This window comes from Bos indicus, chromosome 2, assembly GCF_029378745.1.
Source record: "Bos indicus isolate NIAB-ARS_2022 breed Sahiwal x Tharparkar chromosome 2, NIAB-ARS_B.indTharparkar_mat_pri_1.0, whole genome shotgun sequence".
Taxonomy (NCBI): domain Eukaryota; kingdom Metazoa; phylum Chordata; class Mammalia; order Artiodactyla; family Bovidae; genus Bos; species Bos indicus.
The window spans coordinates 6,893,970-6,918,074 of record NC_091761.1 but is presented as its reverse complement, the minus strand read 5'-3'; the positions used below and the strand labels follow the sequence as shown (position 1 = coordinate 6,918,074).

The 24,105-nt window shown below is 39.0% G+C and overlaps 1 long non-coding RNA gene across 2 annotated transcripts in view; it reads right to left on the bottom strand.

The window, feature by feature from the left end:
• The window catches only part of LOC139186868 (uncharacterized), an 86,379-nt gene that overhangs the window by 37,043 nt on the left and 25,231 nt on the right, over positions 1–24,105 (bottom strand). The window contains exon 2 of one of the 2 annotated variants that reach the window (XR_011570484.1): positions 20,048–20,167. The exons of the other annotated variant lie outside the window; for it this stretch is intronic. This is a non-coding gene — a long non-coding RNA (uncharacterized lncRNA). The remainder of the gene's footprint in view (positions 1–20,047; positions 20,168–24,105) is intronic. 2 annotated transcript variants of the gene reach the window in all.

Here is a 24,105-nt window from a genome sequence, read left to right as displayed (position 1 = left end):
ATACTTCAATTAAAAAAAAAAAGATTGTTGTTAGAATGCCAAAAAAAAAAAGATTTAAAGAAAATCAGAACTGAAACCTAACAGTATGAAATAATCAGCACACCAGGTAAAAATCATGCAGAAAATAAGAGAAATTTGCCCCCATTTTGGCTTTACTTTTTAAATGAAAATTATAATGGTATATTCCATATTAAACAGCAGAGACATTACATTGCCAGCAAAGGTCCATCTAGTCAAAGCTCTGGTTTTTCCAGTAGTCATGCATGGATGTGAGAGTTGGACTATAAAGAAAGCTGAGCATGAAAGACTTGATGCTTTTGAACTGTGGTGTTGGAGAAGACTCTTGAGAGTCCCTTGGACTGCAAGGAGATTCAACCAGTCCATCCTAAAGGAGATCAGTCCTGGGTGTTCATTGGAAGGACTGATGCTGAAGCTGAAACTCCAATACTTTGGCCACCTGATGCAAAGAGCTGACTCATTTGAAAAGACCCTGATGCTGGGAAAGATTGAGGGCAGGAGGAGAAGGGGACGACAGAGGATGAGATGGTTGGATGGCATCACCGACTCAATGGACATGGGTCCATGTCCGGGAGTTGGTGATGGACAGGGAAGCCTGGCGTGCTGCGATTCATGCGGCAGCAGAGTTGGACACAACTGAGTGACTGAAATGAACTGAACTGATATTCCATTTTAAAAGCTAATTTCTAAAATAATAAAACCACAAGTAAATAATTAATATAGATCTTGCTATAATTATATATATATATGTATATTTATGACATCTGATGACTTTTCCATATTAAATATGGGAATTCATTTCTGAATGAATCCAGCCTTCCAGGCAGAAAATAAAAGGAGTTACCTCTTGCATATTTTTGGACTGCTTAAATGTTTATAAATAGTATTATCAATTCTGTGAATAATAATAATTCTATAACATTTTACTTAAAATCACAAAAACATTATAAAAGAAGATGGAACAGTAATGTTAAAATAATAAATAGTTGAGGTATCTCACACATTCTTCTATATATAGAAAACATTGTACAGCAATTTCAGAAGAGAAGATTGAATGAGAAAATTTGAAATAAATTTGCATTCTTTCCAACACTTGAATAAATTTTAAAATGACATATCTTTACTACCTCAAAGAGTCTTTAAATAAATTTCAAAGTTGAGATTAAAACTAGAAAAGTATTATGATTTTCATTTTTAGTAAAACTGAAAAATATGTTCTTATTATATGTGTTACTGGATAATTAAATTAGAATGTAATAAAAATTATTTACTTTCAGATTGACTTTCAGAAACTATTTGATGAAATTTACTGACATGAAAATGATATTATGCAATAATTTTCTGCTAATGTTCAATATTTTTTTCACATGGATTATACATAATCTGAATAAATAACCATTCAACAATTAATTAACATTCTGAGTAATTTAAACTTTTCCTTTCAATAATTCAGGTGACAATTATTTACATGACTAATGATTTCAGCTAGCAATAAATAGAAGGCAGTATAAAACTAAGTGTCTTTTTTTTTTTTTTTAATTTTTTATTCCTTTATTTCTCATGTGTTCCCCATCCTGAACCCTCCTCCCTCCCCCCTCCCCATACCATCCCTCTGGGTCGTCCCAGTGCACCAGCCCCAAGCATCCAGCATCGTGCATTGAACCTGGACTGGCATCTCGTTTCATACATGACATTTCACATGTTTCAATGCCATTCTCCCAAATCTTCCCACCCTCTCCCTCTCCCACAGAGTCCATAAGCCTGTTCTATACATCAGTGTCTCTTTTGCTGTCTCGTATACAGGGTTTTCGTTACCATCTTTCTAAATTCCATATATATGTTAGTATACTGTATTGGTGTTTTTCCTTCTGGCTTACTTCACTCTGTATAATAGGCTCCAGTTTCATCCACCTCATTAGAACTGATTCAAATGTATTCTTTTTAATGGCTGAGTAATACTCCATTGTGTATATGTACCACAGCTTTCTTATCCATTCATCTGCTGATGGACATCTAGGTTGCTTCCATGTCCTGGCTATTATAAACAGTGCTGCGATGAACATTGGGGTACACGTGTCTCTTTCCCTTCTGGTTTCCTCAGTGTGTATGCCCAGCAGTGGGATTGCTGGATCATAAGGCAGAATAAATAACCATTCAACAATTAATTAACATTCTGAGTAATTTAAACTTTTCCTTTCAATAATTCAGGTGACAATTATTTACATGACTAATGATTTCAGCTAGCAATAAATAGAAGGCAGTATAAAACTAAGTGTCTTTGTGTTGAAGTCAAAGAATTTCCTTTTAACAGTCATAAATAAGTGAAATGATAACCAATGTCTACCTAAGTAGTTAAAGATCAAGATATTAAAATCTTGTCTTCATCATATAGTTAATTACATTTATGAATTTTTTCTAATTTCCACTTATAGGTGGCTATATATAACATCAAGAAAAATTCTGATTCATGTATAATTATCTTCTATCCAGCCATCTAATCAAATTCATTTAATTTGTAGATTTTTATTATAATAGGATGAGTATGTCATGGTTTTCTGTATTAGTTTTCTAAAACTGCCATAACAAAATATGTGGCTTAAACTCCAGAAATTAGTTTTCTCACAGTTTCGGAGCCTAGAGTCCAAGACCAAGGTGTCAGAAGGGTTGGTTTCTCCTAAGACCTTTCTTCTTGGCTTGGAAAAGACAGCCAAGCTTTCTTGCTGTGTCTTAGCATAGTCATCTGTGCTGTCTATGTCCTAAAATACTCTTCTTATAAAGATGCCTATCATATTTGATACTCTTATGATCTTATCATACTCTTATGATCTTATTTTGACCTTATTTACCTCTTTAAAGACTCTATCTCCAAAGAGGTCACATTTGGGGTTAGGACTTCAACATATACATTTAGAGGGAGCATAATTCAGTCATCAGAAATTTCTAAGGATATTAAGATATATAGATAAAAAAAGAAAGAGACAAAAAATTTATGTTTTTGCTTCCAATATTTCAGTTGTTATTTCTTTCTTTTCCTATTGCATTTTAGAGAACCTCCAAAATAATGTTTAACACTACTAAAATACTGGTCATCTCTGCTCTTTTCCTAGTTGTGACAGAAATATCTGTTTCATCATTTAGAATAACATTTGCTATTTATTTAAAAAATTCAGAAATCAGTTAAGACAGGACTCCAAATGGGCAAGTCCCCCCTTTCAGTGTGTTTTGTATTAAGTACAGGGTTTAACGATTTCTCCACCCTTTTTTTATATTTACAGGAAAATTTATACATTGTGTATAAAAGGAACATAACCAGGGACTACAACTCAAGAATTCTCTGGTTTTGCACATTCAGTTCAGTTCAGTCGCTCAGTCGTGTCCGACTCTTTGCGACTCCATGAATCGCAGCACGCCAGGCCTCCCTGTCCATCACCAACTCCCGGAGTTTACTCAAACTCATGTCCATCGAGTTGGTGATACCATCCAGCCATCCCATCCAGTGTCATCCCCTTCTCCTCCTGCCATCAATCCCTCCCAGCATCAGAGTCTTTTCCAATGAGTCAACTCTTCGCATGAGGTGGCCAAAGTACTGGAGTTTCAGCTTTAGCATCATTCCTTCCAAAGAAATCCCAGGGCTGATCTCCTTCAGAATGGACTGGTTGGATCTCCTTGCAGTCCAAGGGACTCTCAAGAGTCTTCTCCAACACCACAGTTCAAAAGCATCAATTCTTCGGCACTCAGCTTTCTTCACAGTCCAACTCTCCCATCCATACATGATTACTAGAAAAACCATAGCCTTGACTAGACGAACCTTTGTTGGCAAAGTAATGTCTCTGCTTTTGAATATGCTGTCTAGGTTGGTCATAACTTTCCTTCCAAGGAGTAAGCGTCTTTTCATTTCATGGCTGCAGTCACCATCTGCAGTGATTTTGGAGCCCCCCAAAAAATAAGGTCTAACACTGCTTCCACTGTTTCCCCATCTACTTCCCATGAAGTGACGGGACCAGGAGATCCTTAAGTTTTATCAGTTTTCAACAACCTTTATTTTCAGAACAGTCTCTGGGTTTGAGAAACAAAATCTTCTGTAGTTTTGTGTATTTATCCACTTTCTCACATTCTCTTTCCTACGGATCTCATGGTAGGTCCTGTCAACCCAACACTGTCTAACAGTATGCTACTATTTTTCAAACTAAAAAAAATAGCTTTGAACCTAGTAGGGAAGTAAGCAAGCTTTCTTCCTCTGGTTTCTTTTGAAGTGTTCTGGGATGTCAGAAAGATTTATTGAATCAAGTAGGATGGAGACAGCAACAGAGAGGAGGGAAATACTTGACTTGGGAGCTGGGGATCTGCTATCACAAATCCTGTAATTATCCTCCCATGCCTGGTGGCATGATGCTGGAAAGAAAGGTCCTGATTGCCCTGGTTTCCCCAAGATGCCCTGGTTTCCCCAAGATGCCGGGAGAACATGAACAATGAGAATGCCGTTTAAAATACAAGCCTTGAATCCTACTGATGATTCAAAAATTCGGGCTTATTTGTGTTTTCTTGGGAGTGGGATTCTGTGTCATGATAGAAATATGTCTTCTTCTTCCTTTTTATTGTTTCTTTAGGCCTGTGAAGTTTCTTCACTATGTTAATAGCTGTCCTGTGTCCCCCTCCCAGCAAATAATTTTTGTCACTGGGGCGGAGGAAATAAACATTTTCTGTCACAAACGGCAGCACCAGTTTGGATCGATATGTTCTCCAGGACATCAACATGTGGCCCAAACTGTCACTATCGCATCCAATTATCAGTCACCTGAAAAACACTTCATATTTATGAATTGCTAATGAGAAGGGACACTGTATAAATTACTATTCACTAGTATATGTGCCTCAAAAGTTATAATAAACAGACTATTAAACACATCTTGAAAGATGTAGAAGTCCCTCTATATTCTTATATCATTCATGATAGAGTTGTAAGAAAGAAAACAAAGAATCAAACTCATTATTCTCATTCTGGAACCTACTAGGTAGAACCTGCTAATGCCAGGTCAGACGGGATGCTTGGCGTGCTGACCGGACAGTGGAGTGGTCCCTGAAGTAAGACTTCTTTGGCTTCCCTCGTGGCTCAGATGGTAAAGAATCCAACTGCAATGCAGGGGACCCAGGTTCGATCCCTGGGTTGAGAAGATCCCCTGGAGAAGGGCATGGCAACCCACTCCAGTATTCTTGCCTGAAGAATCCCATGGACGGACACAGCTGGCGGGCTACAGTCCATGGGGTCGCAAAGAGTCAGACAAGACTGAGCAACTAGCACTTTCTCTTCACACTTACTCAGTTCAATTCAGTTCAGTTGCTCAGTCATGTCCAACTCTTTGTGACATCACAGACAGCAGCACACCAGGGTTCCCTATCCATCACCAACTACCGGACCTTGCTCAAATCCATGTCCACTGAGTTGGTGATGCCATCCAACCATCTCATCCTCTGTTGTCCCCTTCTCCTCCTGCCTTCAATCACTACCAGCATCAGGGTCTTTTCAAATGAGTCAGTTCTTCACATCAGGTGGCGAAAGTATTGGAGTTTCAGCTTCAGAATCAGTCCTTCCAATGAACACTCAGGACTGATCTCCTTTAGGATGGACTGGTTGGATCTCCTTGCAGTCCAAGGGACTCTCAAGAGTCTTCTCCAATACCACAGGTCAAAAGCATCAATTCTTCCAAACTTGGTTTTGTTTACAGTTCAACTCTCACATCCATACATGACTACTGGAAAAACCATAGCTTTCACTCGATAGACCTTTGTTGGCAAAGTAATGTCTCTGCTTTTTAATATGCTTCCTAGGTTGGTCATAACTTTTCTTCCAAGGAGCAAGTGTCTTTTCATTTCATGGCTGCAGTCACCACCTGCAGTGATTTTGGAGCCCAAGAAAATAGTCTGTCACTGTTTCCATTGTTTCCTCATCTGTTTGCCATGAAGTGATGGGACTGGATGCCATGATCATAGTATTTTGAATGTTGAGTTTTAAGCCAACTTTTTCACTCTCCTCTTTCACTTTCATCAAGAGGCTTTTTAGTTCCTCTTCACTTTCTGCCACAAAGGTGATATCATCTGCATATCTGAGGTTATTGACATTTTTCCCGGCAATCATCCAGCCCAGCATTCCTCATGATGTACTCTGCATATAAGTTAAATAAGCAGGGTGACAATATACAACCTTAACATACTCTTTTTCCAATTTGGGACCAGTCTGTTGTTCCATGTCCAGTTCTAACTGTTGTTTCTTGACCTGCATACAGATTTCTCAGGAGGTGGGACAGGTGGTCTGATAATCCCATCTCTTTCAGAATTTTCCAGTTTGTTGTGATCCACACAGTCAAAGGCTTTGGCATAGTCAATAAAGCAGAAGTAGATGTTTTTCTGGTATTCTCTTGCTTTTTCTATGATCCAACAGATTTTGGCAATTTGATCTCTGGTTCCTCTGCCTTTTCTAAATCCAGCTTAAATATCTGGAAGTTCTCAGTTCACGTACTGTTGAAGCCTCACTTGGAGAATTTTGAGCATTGCTTTGCTAGCATTTGAGATGAGTGCAATTGTACGATGGTTTGAACATTCTTTGGCATTGCCTTTCTTTGGTACTGAAATGAAAACTGACCTTGTCCAGTCCTGTGGCCACTCTGAGTTTACTAAATTTGCTGGCATAGTGAGTGCAGCACTTTAACAGCATCATCTTTTAGGATTTGAAATATCTCAGCTAGAATTCCATCACCTCCACTAGGTTTGTTCATAGTGATGCTTCACACTTGCTATTTATTTCTAATAAGCCTTTACTAATTTAAGCATAGCCTGCTATTTTTATTATACGTAGATGTTTCATGAATATCCTCTCTCTGTCATTCAAGGTTTTCCAGTATCTACTATATAATTATATAGCTTTCTCTTTTAATTGGTAAATACAAAAATTTCTGGTATTAAAGTAGGCTTGCATTCCTGGAGTGAGTCTTTCTCAGTCATGAGATGTTACTCTGGAAGTACTGTAGTATTCTGTTTGCTAATATGTTATTTAGAATTTTTGTATACAGTAAAATTGAAAATTTACATAAACTTTGATTCAGCAATGTCACTTCTAGGCCTCTAGCTCACAGAAAGAAATCACCAACAGGTTAAGACTTTTATGCTTAAAGATGTTAATTAGCAAATGTTAAGTAGCACAGTTTACAATGAGTAAAAGTTTTTAAAAGTTATCCTATAAAGAAGTCCATTTAAAAAATTTAATCTACTGACTAGATAGATGATGTTTTCAGCATAACACCAGTAATTTTAAAGCAAGGTTGGATTGTAACTGATACAGAAATAAAGGGATTTTTTTGTTTATTTGTTTCATTTTGCTGTGCTGGGTCTTCATTGCTCCTAGGGCTACTCTCTGGTCGCAGTGTGTGGCCTTTTCGTCTTGCCGGCTTCTCTTGCTGCGGAGCACAGCTCTAGGATGCTCGAGATGTAGCAGCTGCAGCACGTGAGTTCAGTAGCTGTGGCTCCTGGGCTCCAGAGCACAAGTTCAATAGTTGTGGCACCCAGGCTGAGTTACTCCGAAGCAGGTGGGATCTTCCTGGATCAGGGATCGAACCTGTGTCTTCTGCATTGGCAGGTGAATTTGTCACCACTGGGCTGCCAGGGAAGCCAGAAAAGGGTTTATTTAAATGTTTACAGATTAAAATCCCAGTGGCCCAATTTTATAGAACTTGATAAGCTGATTCTAAAATTCACATGAAAATTGAAATTACACAGAATACCCATAAAAATTGAAAAGCAAAGTTTGGGAACTTAATCTGATTTAAAGAGTTACAGTAATCAAAACAGTGAAGTACTGGTGGAAGGATAAATTCATGGCCAGTGAAATAGAATACAGAGCCACATTCGTGGTATATTGATTTTTGACACAGATCTCAATAAAGGTAGCAAAAAAGAAAATAAAGTCTTTTCTACTAATAGTGCTGAAATAATTGAATACATATATGAAAAAAATGAACCTCTTTCCTTATATAAGGCTGTACACAAAAGTAATTTACCATGCACATAGTTCTGAACATAAAAGTTAAATCTAAAGATTTCCAAAAGAATGTATGGGGAAAATAATGAATGAAAAAATGAAAAAACAAACTGATATATTCAGAAAATGTAATATTACTCAGAAACTTAAAAATTAATCAAGTAGCATGGAAGAACTTAACATTAGACTGAGGAAAGAAAGCCAGACACAAAAGAGCATAAATTTTATCAGCCCATTTGTGTGACATTTAGAACAGACTAAACTAACGTATAGCCACAGATAGTAGAATAGTTCCTGGTGGGGGCCAGAACTGGAGATGGTGGTTAATTTTAAACAGACCTAAAGAAACTTTCTTGTGTGAAGAAAGTGTTTTATCTTTTAATTGCAGGGACCAAAATACTTGAAAGTATACATTTAACTTATTTTTTGCACATTATTTTATTTATATCCCCACTGTCTAATATGTACATTTATGAACTTCCCAAAAGCAGTATTCTTTTTGCAAACTTGGAAATTGTAAATACTCTAAGTTACTCCTGAAGATTCAAATTGGCAGATTCCTCACCAAGGACATCCTTAGGTCATGTTTGTGCTCCCAGAAAGTAAGTAATCAACAGGCAGCAGTCTATGCTCCAGGCGTCATTCTTTCACCTGTAAAGCCGGCGATGCTTACTTGATCTCTGTAAGCAAGATCTAAACCCTAAGCGGCACTCCGTTTCTGCCGTTGGCTGGCTTTCACGCCATGACAAGGTATGCCTTGTCTATACACGCCTATACACGCAGTTACACAGTGAGGCCTTCCCCTTTCACGCACATGAAAACCCTACTTCTATTAAAAACTCCCTAACATACAATCCACGGCCAATCAACTCGAAAGCTCTCACGCCCGTCGCCTCATCTGCCGGTGCGCGAACGCAGGCCTGGGGCCGCCGCTGGGCCTCCTGAGGGCTCACCGACAGCGCGGTGGAGGCCGGGCCAGACCACTGCCCTCAACTCGTTCAGGGCCCACATGCTTTAAATGGCTGTATTTATTATATGTAAATTATTTCTCAGTATGGTTGATTTAATAAAAGGCAAGAAATATATTGTTTTTTAAAAGCCGTATAGGCAAACTATTGAGAAAATGCAAAACAAAAAAGATAAGAATTCAGTAATCAAGTTGCTGAAGCATCCAAGCTCAAAGTGGGTGAAATAAGCCCTTTGTGGGACATATGGAATCTATGATTACATCGTCCAACAGAACTGTCTGTGATGATGTAAATGTCCTCTATCTGGACTATCTGACATAATAACCATAAGCTACTTATGACTATTGGCACTTAACTGTTATTAGTACACCTGAAAACCTTCATTTTTAATTTTAATTAATTTCTATTTCAATAGTTACATGTGGTTGGTAGCCACCATACTGGAAATCATAGTTCTTCGTATACAATTATTAAAGCTATTTCCAGTTTCTTCAGGAAAAGAAATTAAAGAAAAATGGTAAAACCCACTATGTGTATTACTTATATTTAGTTGTATGCAATAACATAACATACTCTAGAAAGCCTTTTTTAAATTTAAAATCATTTAAATATTATTTTAGAACAAGCATATAATATGACATCCTTCGAAAGCAAGAATATATACTAAATGCCCTGTCAACATTCTTGCATCTTCTTGCATCTTCTCTCTTCCAAAACTCTCATGCTGGAAGGGTCAGAAAATGTGGCTGGTGAGATAGAAAGAAGGAGTAAAACAAGGAAAAAGCAAGGAGCAGACCATAATCCCCATCTTCTCCTCAAATACCTGTCTGAGTATTACTAGTGCTTAAAGGGGTGAAGACACACCAATACAAAATAAGACTGAATTTTTCTTTTTTTTTAATGTTGTTCTTTTTTTAAAATTTCATTTCAGTTCATTTGCTCAGTCGTGTCTGACTCTTTGCGACCCCATGAATCGCAGCACTCCAGGCCTCCCTGTCCATCACCAACTCCCGGAGTTCACCCAAACTCAACGTCCATCGAGTCAATGATGCCATCCAGCAATTTATTCATTTGTTAATTGAAGGACAATTGCTTTACAGAATTTTGTTGTTTTCTGTCAAACATCAACATGAATCAGCCATAGGTATATATATATATATATCCTCTCCCTTTTGAACCTAACTAGAACAAGAGACTGGGCATTTTGACAACTAAACTACAACTCTGCTATTTGACTTCAAAGAACCAGAGAACAGTTTCAAGAAATGTTACAGGGCCTGCTTGAGTTTTTTCCCCAAGGGCAGAACTGTATAGAACATATTTAAAGGGAAAATAAATTATGAAAATTAAGTCCCTTTGCAATTACACGTGTGAAGGGATTTAAAGAAAAATGAACTACATACATCACCCACTATAGTATTTTTTGCAGCAAATAAAAATGTGTGTCCAGCATCACTGAGGAATTGTTTCCAGGAAATTGAAACTATAATGAGGGCCTAATCAAAAGCTGCTTCATCAGTGTGAAAAAGAAAAGTTCTGAGCATAAACCTGAAAAACTTTAAGGAGGACAGAGCTGCCTTTTAGAAAAGAAAAACAAGACCAGGAGAATCAACTGTTTTCAACATATGGTAAATACATTTGATCCTGCAAAGGGCCTCAAACAAAACAGACAACAGGCAATGTTAAGATCCCTGAAAGGAGTTTTCATCTGTTCCAAGACACTGTGCTTCAGAGCAGGGAAATAACATAAATAAAAAGGCATTTAGGAAAGTGTGTTCCCATTCCAACCCAGGAGACAGAGTATGGAAGGAAAGATTATTGGTGAGAGGAAAGCCTCTAAGGAGGCTGCTGGAAGAGTTTGACAAATGCTGCAAATGTGCTGAAACCATAGTGTTTAAAGCTAGAAGGAACCCCAGAGGTTCTTGGCCAATATTTTCCTTTTGAAGTCAAGCAAGGAAAACAGGTTTATAAAATGTAACAGACATTAAAACTCAGATGTGCAGCAAAAACTTAAGTTCCTTATTTTGCCTAAAAGCAATCTGTCCTGCTTCCTTTTTCTGCACATAATACCTAGTGGGTCTCTGAGAGATTTCTGATCCAATCAGGTCATTTAACATTTCCTTCAAGTAATGCTCAGTCTTCCACATGGATAAAAATTCTGTCTCACAAGAACCTCTTATTCAACCCCCAGTGATGTCACATCATTTTAGGTATTATAGTCTCCTGGTGTTGGGATGAGGTGGCCACCAGCCTCATGTCAGTCCTTGCACTGGTCCTGCTGGTGTCTGAACTGTCTCCCGTCCTCTGGGTGATGGTTTGCTGCCCTGGCCTCTGTTGCTACAAATTAAAGCCAGAAAATTTATGGTCTATTCCTTTGGCTTGGATTTTGTTCCCAGAAGAAACTAGCTTCTTCCTCTTTCCAATTCAGCTTTCCCGCAATCTTTATTGACTTCACACTTGCAGTTTTCCCTACTGCCTCCATACAGTCCCCTGGCCTGATGGCCTTTTCTCAGCCCCTGCTGCGGGGTCAATCACCTCACCTCACTGTCTCTCATGTGAGTGTCCAACCTACTCGCTTCTCCGTGTTGATCAGGACTTCTCTGCTCGGCCTCCTCCTTCAGTGCCGGTCAGGAGAGCAAGGAAGAGTCACATGCCACTGATATCCTAGCTGCCCAAACTCTCTCAACCCAGGCTAAAGCCATGCGAGGGAAAACCAGGCCACATATTTATCTGGCTCCATATTCTCCCTCTTGTTATCCCTTCTGTCTACCGAAGCTCAAGGCCAAAAGGGGGGTTAGTTTTTCTTCTATTTTCCTAACTTCATTCCTCTGTCCTTTCTGACTTGAGTATCTCTGTTAACGTTTAGAGGAGATTAGGGGAACCATCACTGCACACTATGACAAGAAATACACACACCTAGGGACTCCAAGCTAATCTTAAAATAATAAATGGACTTGAAGGGTTAGGGATTCCTAACTCTTCAAAAGCCTGACTTTAAATCTATTATCTTGAAAATTCATCAAGTGTCTGCCTGGTATTGGTAAAGTGTTAACCATCAGAGAAATGAAAATTAAAACCACAATGAGCTATCACCTCACACCTACAGGAATGGCTATCACATAAAAGAACACACATAACACATGTTGGTAAGGATGTGGAGCAGATGGAATCCCCATACACTGTTGGTGGGAATGTAAATCGGTGCAGCCACGTGGAGAACAGAATGGCAGTTTCTCAAAAAGCTAAAAATAGAACTATCATATGACCCAGTAATTCCACACCTGTGTATATATCAAAAAAAATTTTTTTAATGAAAATACTAATTCAAAAGGATACATGCACCCCAATGTTCACAGCAGCATTATTTACAATTACCAAGATACAGAAGCAACTTAAGAGTCCATCAACAGACAAATGATAGAGAAGGTATCATAATGGCATACTACTCAGCCATAAAAGGAATGAAATTTTGCACCTTGCAACAAAGTGGATGGACTTGGAATGCATAAGTCTGAGCGAAGTAAGTCAGGCAGAGAAAGACAAATACTATATGAAGTCACTTATGTGGAATCCAAAAACATTAGTGAATATAATGAAAAAGAAACAGGCTCACAGATATAAAGAGCAAACTAGCAGTTATCAGTGGGGAGAGAAGAGGGGAAAGATGTAGGATAGGCGTAGGGGATTAGGAGGCACAACTATTATGGGTAAGTAAGAAAGCTTCAAGGATGTATTGTACAACAGGGGAATTTAGTCAGTTGCTGCTGCTCTAACTATAAATGGAATGGACTTTCCTGGTGGCTTAGACAGTAAAGAATCTGCCCGCAGTGTGGGAGACCTGGGGTCCATCCCTGGGTCAGGAAGATCCCCTGCAGAAGGGAATGGCAAACTACTCCAGTATTCTTGCCTGGACAGTTCAATGGACAGAGCCTGGCAGGCTACAGTTCATGGAGCACAAAGAGTTGGACACGACTGAGCAACTAACACTTTCACTTTATAAATGGAATGTGTTGTGTATGTATGTTCAGTTGCCAAGTCATGTCTGAGTCTTGAATACAACCTTTTAAATTGTGATCACTATGATGTACACCTGTAATTTATGTGATATTGTACATCAACTACACTTCCATTTAAAAAATTAAAAAAAAAAAGATACTACTCAAAAAGAAACAATGAAAGTCACCAGACCAGACATACTCAAAGGATAGGGAAACAGACCCCACCCAGTAGTGAGAGAAACTACAAAATATTGTCACCAAATTTTTCAAGCTACCATGGTACAATAAGAGCTGAATTAATCCATTAAACACTTTTTGCAAAGTCCCACTTAGCATCATCTATTTGCACATCATAGAAGGCAATGGCGGGAGAAGGCAATGGCAACCCACTCCAGTACTGTTGCCTGGAAAATCCCATGGATGGAGGAGCCTGGTAGGCTGCAGTCCATGGGGTCGCTAAGAGTCAGACATGACTGAGCAACTTCACTTTCACTTTCCACTTTCATGCATTGGAGAAGGAAATGGCAACCCACTCCAGTGTTCTTGCCTGGAGAATCCCATGGACGGAGAAGCCTGATAGGCTGCAGTGCATAGGGTCGCACAGAGTCAGACACAACTGAAGCGACTTAGCAGTAACACCAGCAGAAGGCAATGGCACCCCACTCCAGTACTCTTGCCTGGAAAATCCCATGGACGGAGGAGCCTGGTGGGCTGCAGTCCGTGGGGTCGCTAAGAGTTGGACACGACTGAGCAACTTCACTTTCACTTTTCACTTTCATGCATTGGAGAAGGAAATGGCAACCCACTCCAGTGTTCTTGCCTGGAGAATCCCAGGGACGGTGGAGCCTGATGGGCTGCCGTCTATGGGGTTGCACAGAGTCAGACACGACTGAAGTGACTTAGCAGCAGCAGCAGTCTATACCTAGCTACAAGGGAGGCAAGGAAATGAAATCTTTCTACTGGGCCCATGATTATCCAAAATAAAACCAGGATGTTGATAGAAAAGTAGAAAGGGAAAAGGGATTGGAGAGGTAAGCAATCAGCATTCTCTGTCACTTTGATCATTTCCCAATTTATGTGCAACTTTCTGAGTCTGTTTTCTTAACCCTTAAATAAATAGACCCAAAAGTAATATCTGTTTTCATTGTATGTTGTGGCATCGTGCTCGTGTCATCATCACTTCAGTCATGTCCAACTCTTATGCACTATAACCCTTCAGGGTCCTCTGTCCACAGAATTCTCCAGGCAAGAATACTGGAGTGAGTTGCCGTGTCCTCCTTCAGGTGATCTTCCCAACCCAGGGATGGAACCCACATCTCGTTTGTCTCCTGCACTGCTGAGCCACTGGGGAAGCCCTGGATGCGGCATAACATGTGTCTAATAAATTTAAGCCTATCTTGTTTCAAAATAACTTACTGAAATCTGGTATGACCAGAATCTGAAATCTACTGACATGAGATGCTAGAGATCATCCCAAATAGGAGATTCAACTGATGAAAAAGATGGTGAACAAGTGGTAAGATGTACAGTAATGTGGTAACTACACATGTACACAGATAACACTGAGAGCTCAGACAAGGAGCAAACTCAATCTTCAACTGGAGGACATGTTTTTTAATGTAATAAAAAATACTTCATTCTTAAAATATTTGCTTATTTATTTATTTGGCTGCATTGAGTCTTAGTTGCAGCACATAGGATCTTCACTGCAGTATGTGGGACATTCATATGAAACTAAAATAATGTTATATGTTGATTATTCAGTTCAGGTCAGTCGCTCAGTCATGTCCGACTCCTTGTGACCCCATGGACTGAAGTACACCAGGCCTCCCTGTCCATCACCAACTCCCGGAGTTTACTCAAACTCATGTCCACTGAGGTGGTGATGCCATCCAACCATCTCATTCTCTGTCATCCCCTTCTCCTCTTGCCTTCAATCTTTCCCAGTATCAGGGACTTTTCCAATGATCCAGTTCCTCACATCAGGTGGCCAAAGTATTGGAGATTCAGCTCCAGCATCAGCCCTTCAAATGAATATTCAGGACTGATCTCCTTTAGAATGGACTGGTTGGATCCCCTTGCAGTCCAAGGGACTCTCAAGAGTCTTCTCCAACACCACAGTTCAAAAGCATCAACTCTTTGGCACTCAGCTTTCTTTATAGTCCAACTCTCACATTCATACATGTTCATACACCTCAATTAAAAAAAAAAAAAAACAGCATTTAAACAACTTAAAAAACAGCATTCAGCCTGTGCCAGCTCCTGTTCTAGACAGTGAGGACACAGCATAAAGATGGCTCTCCTAGGAGATAATATCATAAAGTAATTACTGCTCTATGAAAATAGAGTGACCTGGCAGGAAGTGCTAAAGGAGGTTCCGAAATGGGTGACTAGTCAAGACAGACCTCTTTGCAATGATGACTTTTGGTGAAAACTCTATACTGGAGAGAAGCCAGGTATGCAAAGGTCTGCCTTTCAGGCAGGGGTAGCAGTCCTAAGGTGGAAACCAGCTACAAAGAGAACGAGACACAATGTGACCAAAGTGGAAAAGAGCCACGGAAGATGGGATTGGATATGTTTGGGTAAGTATCAAACTAAACATGTATTCACAGGTCATGATAAATGGTTGAATTTTGTACTAGCTACATTGAAAACTAGAAGAATTCAAAACATAAGTGTGACATTATATTATTTATGTTTTTTAAAAGTCACTGTTTTCTACAGAATAAATGTCTGAATATCAGGGGGCGAGGAGTTTGGGGGATTGACTGGGGGACTGGGACTGGCATATATACAGTACTATGTATAAAAAAGATAACTAATATTGCTGCTGCTGCTGCTGCTAAGTCGCTTCAGTCGTGTCTGACTCTGTGCGACCCCATGGACTGCAGCCTTCCAGGCTCCTCCATCCACGTGATTTTCCAGGCAAGAGTACTGGAGTGGGTTGCCATTCCCTTCTCCATAACTAATACCATTTTATATAAAATAGCTAACTAATGAGAACTGACTGTATAGCATGGAAACTCTACTCAATGCTGTGTGGTGACCTAAATGAGAAGGAAATCCAAGGAAGAGGTGATATATGTATATGACAGATTTACTTTGCTGTACAGCAGAAACTACAAGAACACTGTAAAGCAACTATACTCCAATTAAAAATAATAATATAAAAATAAAAGTCACTGTTCTGTAAACAATAGATTATAGGTATAGGAGGCTAAAGGAGGAAGAAAACTAAATCAAGAACTAGGAACCTAGTACATTCACCAACTGAAAGGCAATTATGCTCCCTTTGTTTTCATGTAATTAAGTAAGAGTAATGCTAAACAGAGAGCAGCACTTCACTCTATCTGGTATATACATCCTACGTTCCATTCATTCTCTCATTCATCCATTCTACAGACATTTTACAGGACATTTTATGTTCTAGGCACTGGTACTAATCAACAGAGTATAAGATCATCCCCAGTGCCTTAGGCAATCTGATCCCAGGAAATATGAATGAAAGAACTACCAAAAAAAAATACCTAATATCCTATCTTAAGCTACATGGAATAGCTATGATCAAATATTGTCAATCAGATATCATCTGGCTCTACATTCTATGACTCTATGATCAGTTCAGTTGAATTGTTCAGTCCTGTTCAGTTCTTTGTGACCCCATAGACTGCAGCACGCCAGGCCTCCCTGTCCATCACCAACTCCAGGAGCTTACTCAAACTCAGGTCCATTGAGTCCATGATGCCATCCAACCATCTCATCCTCTGTTGTCCACTTCTCCTCTTGCCTTCAATCTTTCCCTGCATCAGGGTCTTTTCAAATGAGTCAGCTCTTCACATCAAGTGGTCAAAGTACTGGAGTTTCAGCTTCAGCATCAGTCCTTCAAATGAATATTCAGGACTGATTTCCTTTAGGATGGACTGGTTGGATCTCCTTGCAGTTCAAGGGATTCTCAAGAGTCTTCTCCAACACCACAGTTCAAAAGCATCAACTCTTTGGCGCTAAGCTTTATTGTCCAACTCTCACATCCATTCATGACTACTGGAAAAACCATAGCCTTGACTAGATGGATCTTTCTTGGCAAAGTAATGTCTCTGCTTTTCAATATGCTATCTAGGTTGGTCATAAGTTTTCTTCCAAGGAGCAAGCATCTTTTAATTTCATGGCTGAAGTCACCATCTGCAGTGATTTTGGAGCCCAAAAAATTAAGTCTGTCACTGTTTCCACTGTTTCCCCATCTATTTGCCATGAAGTGAAGGGACGGGATGCTATGATCTTTGTTTTCTGAATGTTGAGCTTTAAGCCAACTTTTTCACTCTCCTCTTTCACTTTCATCAAGAGGCTCTTTAGTTCTTCACTTTCTGCCATAAGGGTAGTGTCATCTGCATATCTGAGGTTATTGATATTTCTCCCAGCAATCTTGATTCCAGCTTGTGCTTCACCCAGCCCAGCATTTCTCATGATGTACTCTGCATATAAGTTAAATAAGCAGGGTTAAATATACAGTTAAATAATAATATAAGTTAAATAATAAGGTTAAATATACAGCCTTGATGTACTCCTTATGCTATTTGGAACCAGTCTGTTGTTCTATGTCCAATTCTAATCATTGCTTCCTGACGTGCATACAGATTTCTCAAGAGGCAGGTCAGGTGGTGGTCTGGTATTCCCAACTCTTGAGAATTTTCCACAGTTTACTGTGATCCACACAGTCAAAGGCTTTGGCATAGTCAATAAAGCAGAAATAGATGTTTTTCTGAAACTCTCTTGCTTTTTTTGATGATCCAACAGAGGTTGGCAATTTGATCTCTGGTTCCTCTGCCTTTTCTAAAACCAGCGTGCACATCTGGAAGTTCACGGTTCATGTATTATTGAAGCCTGGCTTGGAGAACTTTGAGCATTACTTAACTAGCATGTGAGATGAGTGCAATTGTGCAGTAGTTTGAGCATTCTTTGGCATTGCCTTCTTAGGGATTGGAATGAAAACTGATCTTTTCAGCCCTGTGGCCACTGCTGCATGTTCCAAATTTGCTGGCATATTGAGTGCAGCATTTTCACAGCATCATCTCCCAGGATTTGAAATAGCTCAACTGGAATTCCATCACCTCCACTAGCTTTGTTCATAGTGATGCTTCCTAAGGCTCACTTGACTTCACATTCCAGGATGTCTGGTTCTAGGTGAGTGATCATACCATCGTGATTATCTGGGTTGTGAAGATCTTTTTTGTACAGTTCTTCTGTGTATTCTTGCCACCTCTTCTTAATATCTTCTGCTTCTGTCAGGTCCATACCATTTCTGTCCTTTACTGAGCTCATCTTTGCGTGAAATGTTCCCTTGGTATGTCTAATTTTCTTGAAGAGATCTCTAGTCTTTCCCATTCTATTGTTTTCCTCTATTTCTTTGCACTGATCACTGAGGAAGGCTTTCTTATCTCTCCTTGCTATTCTTTGGAACTCTGCATTCAAATGGGTATCTTTCCTTTTCTCCTTTGCTTTTGGCTTCTCTTCTTTTCACAGCTATTTGTAAGGCCTCCTCAGACAGCAATTTTGCTTTTTTGCATTTCTTTTTGTTGGGGATGGTCTTGCTCCCTGTCTCCTATACAATGTCATGAACCTCTGTCCATAGTTCATCAGGCACTCTGTCTATCAGATCTAGTCCTTTAGATCTATGATAGTTTTACGGTATTTTAAAAGAGTTTTTAATAAATTACTTTTGGGAAGTAACATGCCGAGAGAAATATGGAAACTCAAATATGGAAACATTTTATTCATCATACTATAAAAATAAACTTTTAAATGAAATCATTATGGACAAATTGGAAAAGATTCTAGGAATTTTTTCCAAGATTTCTTACCTTTTCCCTCAGAGAATTTATCTGATCTGGTGTCTTTAGAATGCCCAAATCCTTACTGCCAGTACAATATTTATAAAGCTCTATAAGTTTTAGGTTGGAAAACACAATTTGGCTTTACAACCAAGTACAATCTGCTCAAAATTTGTAAAGGGTCTGTGACATTATTGCTGACTCCTCAGGAGAAGAAAATACAATCAGCTAGAGCTCCTAATCCTCACACCTCAAACACATACATACTGTGATCATTAACTGGATCATTAATGAAAACAACTGCTATTCCAATCTGAACTGAAGATGACTGCAACTGGGAAATTTTAACTTCTAGTGACCTACCAACATTAATAAGTTTTCAGTAATTCTAAATATATCTGAAAACTGAAAAGAAGATATTATTGCATTAAGAAGCTAGATTTCATCAACACATTTTGTCTCTCATTAAATTTCATGAAACCTGGAAATACTGTGAAGTATTTTGAATTGTGAAAACACCTTCATCAGTGGAGACAAACCGGTCTATCTATTCTAATGAACAAGACGACAGAGCCACGGAACAGATGTGAACTCTTATGGACCTCCTGGTTCTCCAGGGCATGCTCCAAATCTGTAAATTCCAGCCCAAAACATTGCCTAAATAAAGCATAATGTTGTAAAATGTGTCCCCAGAGGATCATTCTGCGCTTAACTACAGGTTCACCAGCTTAGCAACCCCAGGCCTAGAAACTCACCAGCACAGACCACAATAGCACATACCCAGATGGCTTGGTCCTTCAAGCTAAAATACGCATAGTCAGAGCAGAATGTAAGTATGTGGTATGACTCAAGAGTCACCAAAATGGTTTACAGAAGGACAAAAACAGATCTAGTAAATAAAATATTTATTTTTAGTTAAAATGTCAAGATGATTGAAACTACCAAATTTGAGCAAAACTTCTGCCGGATCAAAGAGTAAAGGTAAACTTGACTGTCCACGTGTCCTAATGGAGAAAAATCCCCAAAAGAAGGGAACAGAAGACAAGTTAGAATTAATGTGAATAAAGTCAAATCTTGCTGCTGCTGCCTAGCAAAGCAGGGCCATGGGGTTGGAATAGAGGAAGGGGGGAAATAAGGTTAAGAGCTAAGGGTTACAGACAGAAAAATCAGGCATAAAATATTGGGATAATAAGCTATCCAAATACTTACTCTTGGCTGCCTTGCTCTCAAAGGTCACAAGAGCATGTGGTATGGACTATGCTCACCTATATCCAAGATTGTTTAATGATCTAAATAACCAGTTTCCAACTGCAGTCTTTTCTTTACAGTCTAAATGAATACAAGAAAAAAAAAAGATTAGGTATTCAGTACTTGGAAGCCATTTCCTGGATTTATTTAACAAATTGATCCATTTATAACAAATTAATAAAGCACTGATAATTGATTTTTGGAATTCATTAAAACTGAACTAATGCCATGCTCTGAAACCATCACCTGGGGGTAAGATACTCACTGTATTAATAGAAGCTAATTTCTTAAAGTAATAAAGTTTTCCTTTTGGTCAAGTCTGTTTAGTTTAAATGTGAGTTTATTAAAGTTGGCTTAAAAGGTAAGTCATTAGCAAAATTGGTGGTTGCTATTTTCAAAGATTTTTTTTTAAAAAAACTACTCTGAAAGTAACAAATGCTCTAAGACTCAAATTTGGCTGGATCTTTTAAGATGGATTGAGGTTTAGATCTGAAATGGAGGTTCCTGTGTTCTATATACAACATCTGACAGACATGCTCTGCAGGACGTTCAGTTTAGAGCTGAAAAAGTTCCTAGGCTACATGACAGTGAGAATTATGGAGAACATCCCTGATTTGTGGCTATCATCCCACTGATGATGACAAACTTTAAATGATAACCTGTTTCTCTCATTTCACAAAAGTAACAAATCTGGTGGCTCCTTAGACAAAGGCTGACGGTTCAGGGTCACAAAAAGCAGAACTAGGATGACTGGGGTGATATAACGTGTTGATGCTACTGCTAATAGGTCCCTAATTTTTCCATTTAAACAGATATATTTTCCTCACATTAATTATACATCTCAATGTTACTAAGTTTTCATCATGTTGAAATGGTGTCCCCATTACATAACTAGTCCATGTAAGTTATTGATGCTCAGCTGAGATATTAGCTTGCTACTACTGCTGCTAAGTCGCTTCAGTCGTGTCCAACTCTGTACGACCTCATAGACGGCAGCCCACCAGGCTCCCCCGTCCCTGGGATTCTCCAGGCAAGAACACTGGAGTGAGTTGCCATTTCCTTCTCCAATGCATGAAAGTGAAAAGTGAAAGTGAGGTTGCTCAGTGTGTCCAACTCTTCACAACCCCATGGACTGCAGCCCATCAGGCTCCTCCGTCCATGGGATTTTCCAGGCAAGAGTGCTGGAGTGGGGTGCCATTGCCTTCTCTGGAGATATTAGCTTAATTTTTATTAAAAATTCCCTTGTCATGTCAGTACATTATAATATTCCTTTATTCCCATTTTAAAAACAAAATAATTTGAGAAAATTTAATATTGGAAAGTACAGAACCACTTTTATGTATCAGGTTATGTCTTAAAAGTTAGGCACTGAGCTTGATTCAACCACTCAAAATTCCACATAAACCTGGAAAGAAAAATCTGCAAATGTGAAAAACCAATGCAGTACCACGACAGAGTTTGTTTACAACTCTGTTGATAGATCTTGGGATTCCAACAGAACTAGAATTCATGTAAAAAAGTCAGGAAATACTTCCTCAAAAATGTCATACTGACTTGGACCATACCCTCAACAGTCCAGGTATCGTGCCCCTGTGCTCTTGGTTGTCTCAAACTTCAACATTCATATCGAATGATTGTCTCTCCCTCTTTTTTAACTCTTAAAAGACAAAATCAGGGTTTGCATTTTCCTACCTCTCATGGTAAAGACTGTGTCTTCCCTGGTCCTTCAACTTTACAAGACCAATGTGCTTCCACATCTCCTGATCTAAAGAAGCAAATCATCTGAGTTTACCACCAGGAGAGTAGTCCCCCTCCCTCCCATCTCTTCCAGACTATAAACCTCTTGGACCAAGCCGTGCAGCAGAGTGGGGGGGAAGGAAGGGGTAAGACAGAGTGAGAACTCACTGCAGTGTTAGTAGGAGTCATCAGCAACAATAAATCTCACTTTTCATGTGGCCCAATCTGCTGGGAATCATTTGAAGCAGCAACTACTTTCTAGCCCTGCTCAGAAGCTTTGTTTAGCATCCTCTCTTTGTATTTGGTCTGGTCATAAATTATTTGCTCACCTGAACAGCTTAAGCACCTACCTTGAGAGTACTGTCATCAAGCAAGGGGACTTAATTTAAGACATGCCACATCTATCTACCTATCAAAAAAAAAGGAAGTGGGGTACTGTATACTAGTTACATCTGGGTTGCCCTTGTAGTCTTATTACTCCTGTTTGTTACACAGAACTCTACCACAAATGAGAAGTATAATTGTAAGGATAAATAGGCTAAAATAAGTCAATTTGCTCCCAATTAGCAATGCCAATTTAGCACCATATGTGTGACCCTGGAACTCACAGTCTCCCACATTTGGGACACATTTTTTAAATCTTCCAAATTTTTTTACAGAAAAATACAAAAAGAAGTTGGTTCCAGCTGGGACTTCACTCCCTGTGTGTAAAGGTACTATGATTTTCCAGCCTTGGGTCTGGCAACATTGATGTTTATTCATAACATTAATTGTAAATTGAAATAAAACTAATAACAAAATAGGATTAGACAACATGCTATTTTATAGTAAATGAAAAATTTCATATTTTAAAGGTTTTACACAGTCCTATTAATTCATTTTTAAACTATTTTATCAGCTTAAACACTGGCTAGAACTACAGAGACCTATCTTTCTAGTCTAACTATCTGCTTAAATTTTATAAGACTTTCATTTCCACCCAGAAAGGGAATGTGAGTCATTGTCAAAGCAGCATCTGTATAATGTCTGATGGTTGATGGGATGGGTTCATGGCTTAAGGAATGTTGTTTATAGCAGAGAGATTTGAAGTTGGATTCCCCTGGACAACAGTGATACAAACAAACTCCTAATCTACCAAAAAACATTAGTCATAAAGTGATAAGTGGTTCTTTTAATAACCAGGTCTGACCCCTCCATTCTTATAGCTTCTCTTTGGTCTGCCATTCCTAGAATGCCAAGAGAAATGAACTTTTATGCAAAATTCCCTCAATATTTCTCAGTTACAGGGGCAAGAAATATTATTTGACTCTTCAAGACATGCAGGGCCTTCACCACACACCAGCTCCACACTGCCTGCCTGCTGTTCATGCATGAAAAGACATTCTGTCCACTTAATTTTAGCTCCTTCTCAGCCATATTTTTTACATTTCCCCATGCTGAGTAGGCAAGTTCCCTCTGCTGAACTATATTAATCAGAAACTATGTTAGGCCTCCTCTTGGGCACACCTCCCAATCACAAGCAACCAATAAGCAAGCCTTAACAAAGCAAAAATTGAAAAGCAACCAATCCTTATAATTGCTACTAGTCATTGCTGTGCTTTTTTTTTTCTTCAAAGGTTTATCCCTCTTGCGGAAAAGTTAAGTTGTTCCTGGACAACGTCAAGCTTAAAGCAGCTGCAGAAGGTGATTCTCTAAGAGAGATATTTATGTGATAAGACTAAGAATATCAAGAAGCTTCTAAAAAAAAAATTCCTTTAAGGTTCTTCATACAAATGTTCTTTAAAATACAAATAAGCATGGAAGGGTTATGCGATGGATGAGATGATCATGCCCCGCCCCCAAACTTTATTAATTTATGTTGAAACTCCTAATCCCCAATGTGATATTATTTGGAGACAGAACCATTAGGAAGTAATTAGGTCATGAGTGTGAAATCCACATGATGGTATTGGTGCCCTCATAAAGAGAGACAAGAGAACTTGGTTCCCCTCTCTGGTCTCTGCCATATGAAAATACAATGAGAAAATGGTTGTCCGCAAACCAGGAAGAGGACCTTCAACCAAGAATCCAACCATGCTGGCACACTGATCTCAAATTTCAGCCTCCGAAACTGTGAGATATACAGGTTTGCTGTTTAAGCCACCTAGTCTAAGGTATTCTGTTATAACAAAGCAAACTCAGCAAACTAATCACATGACAAAGTCAGAGACTCATAAGATATTTTCCTCTTTTACAGGCTTATAAAGGCACAAAGACTGAGAGTCAAGGTGGTAGGGGGAAGG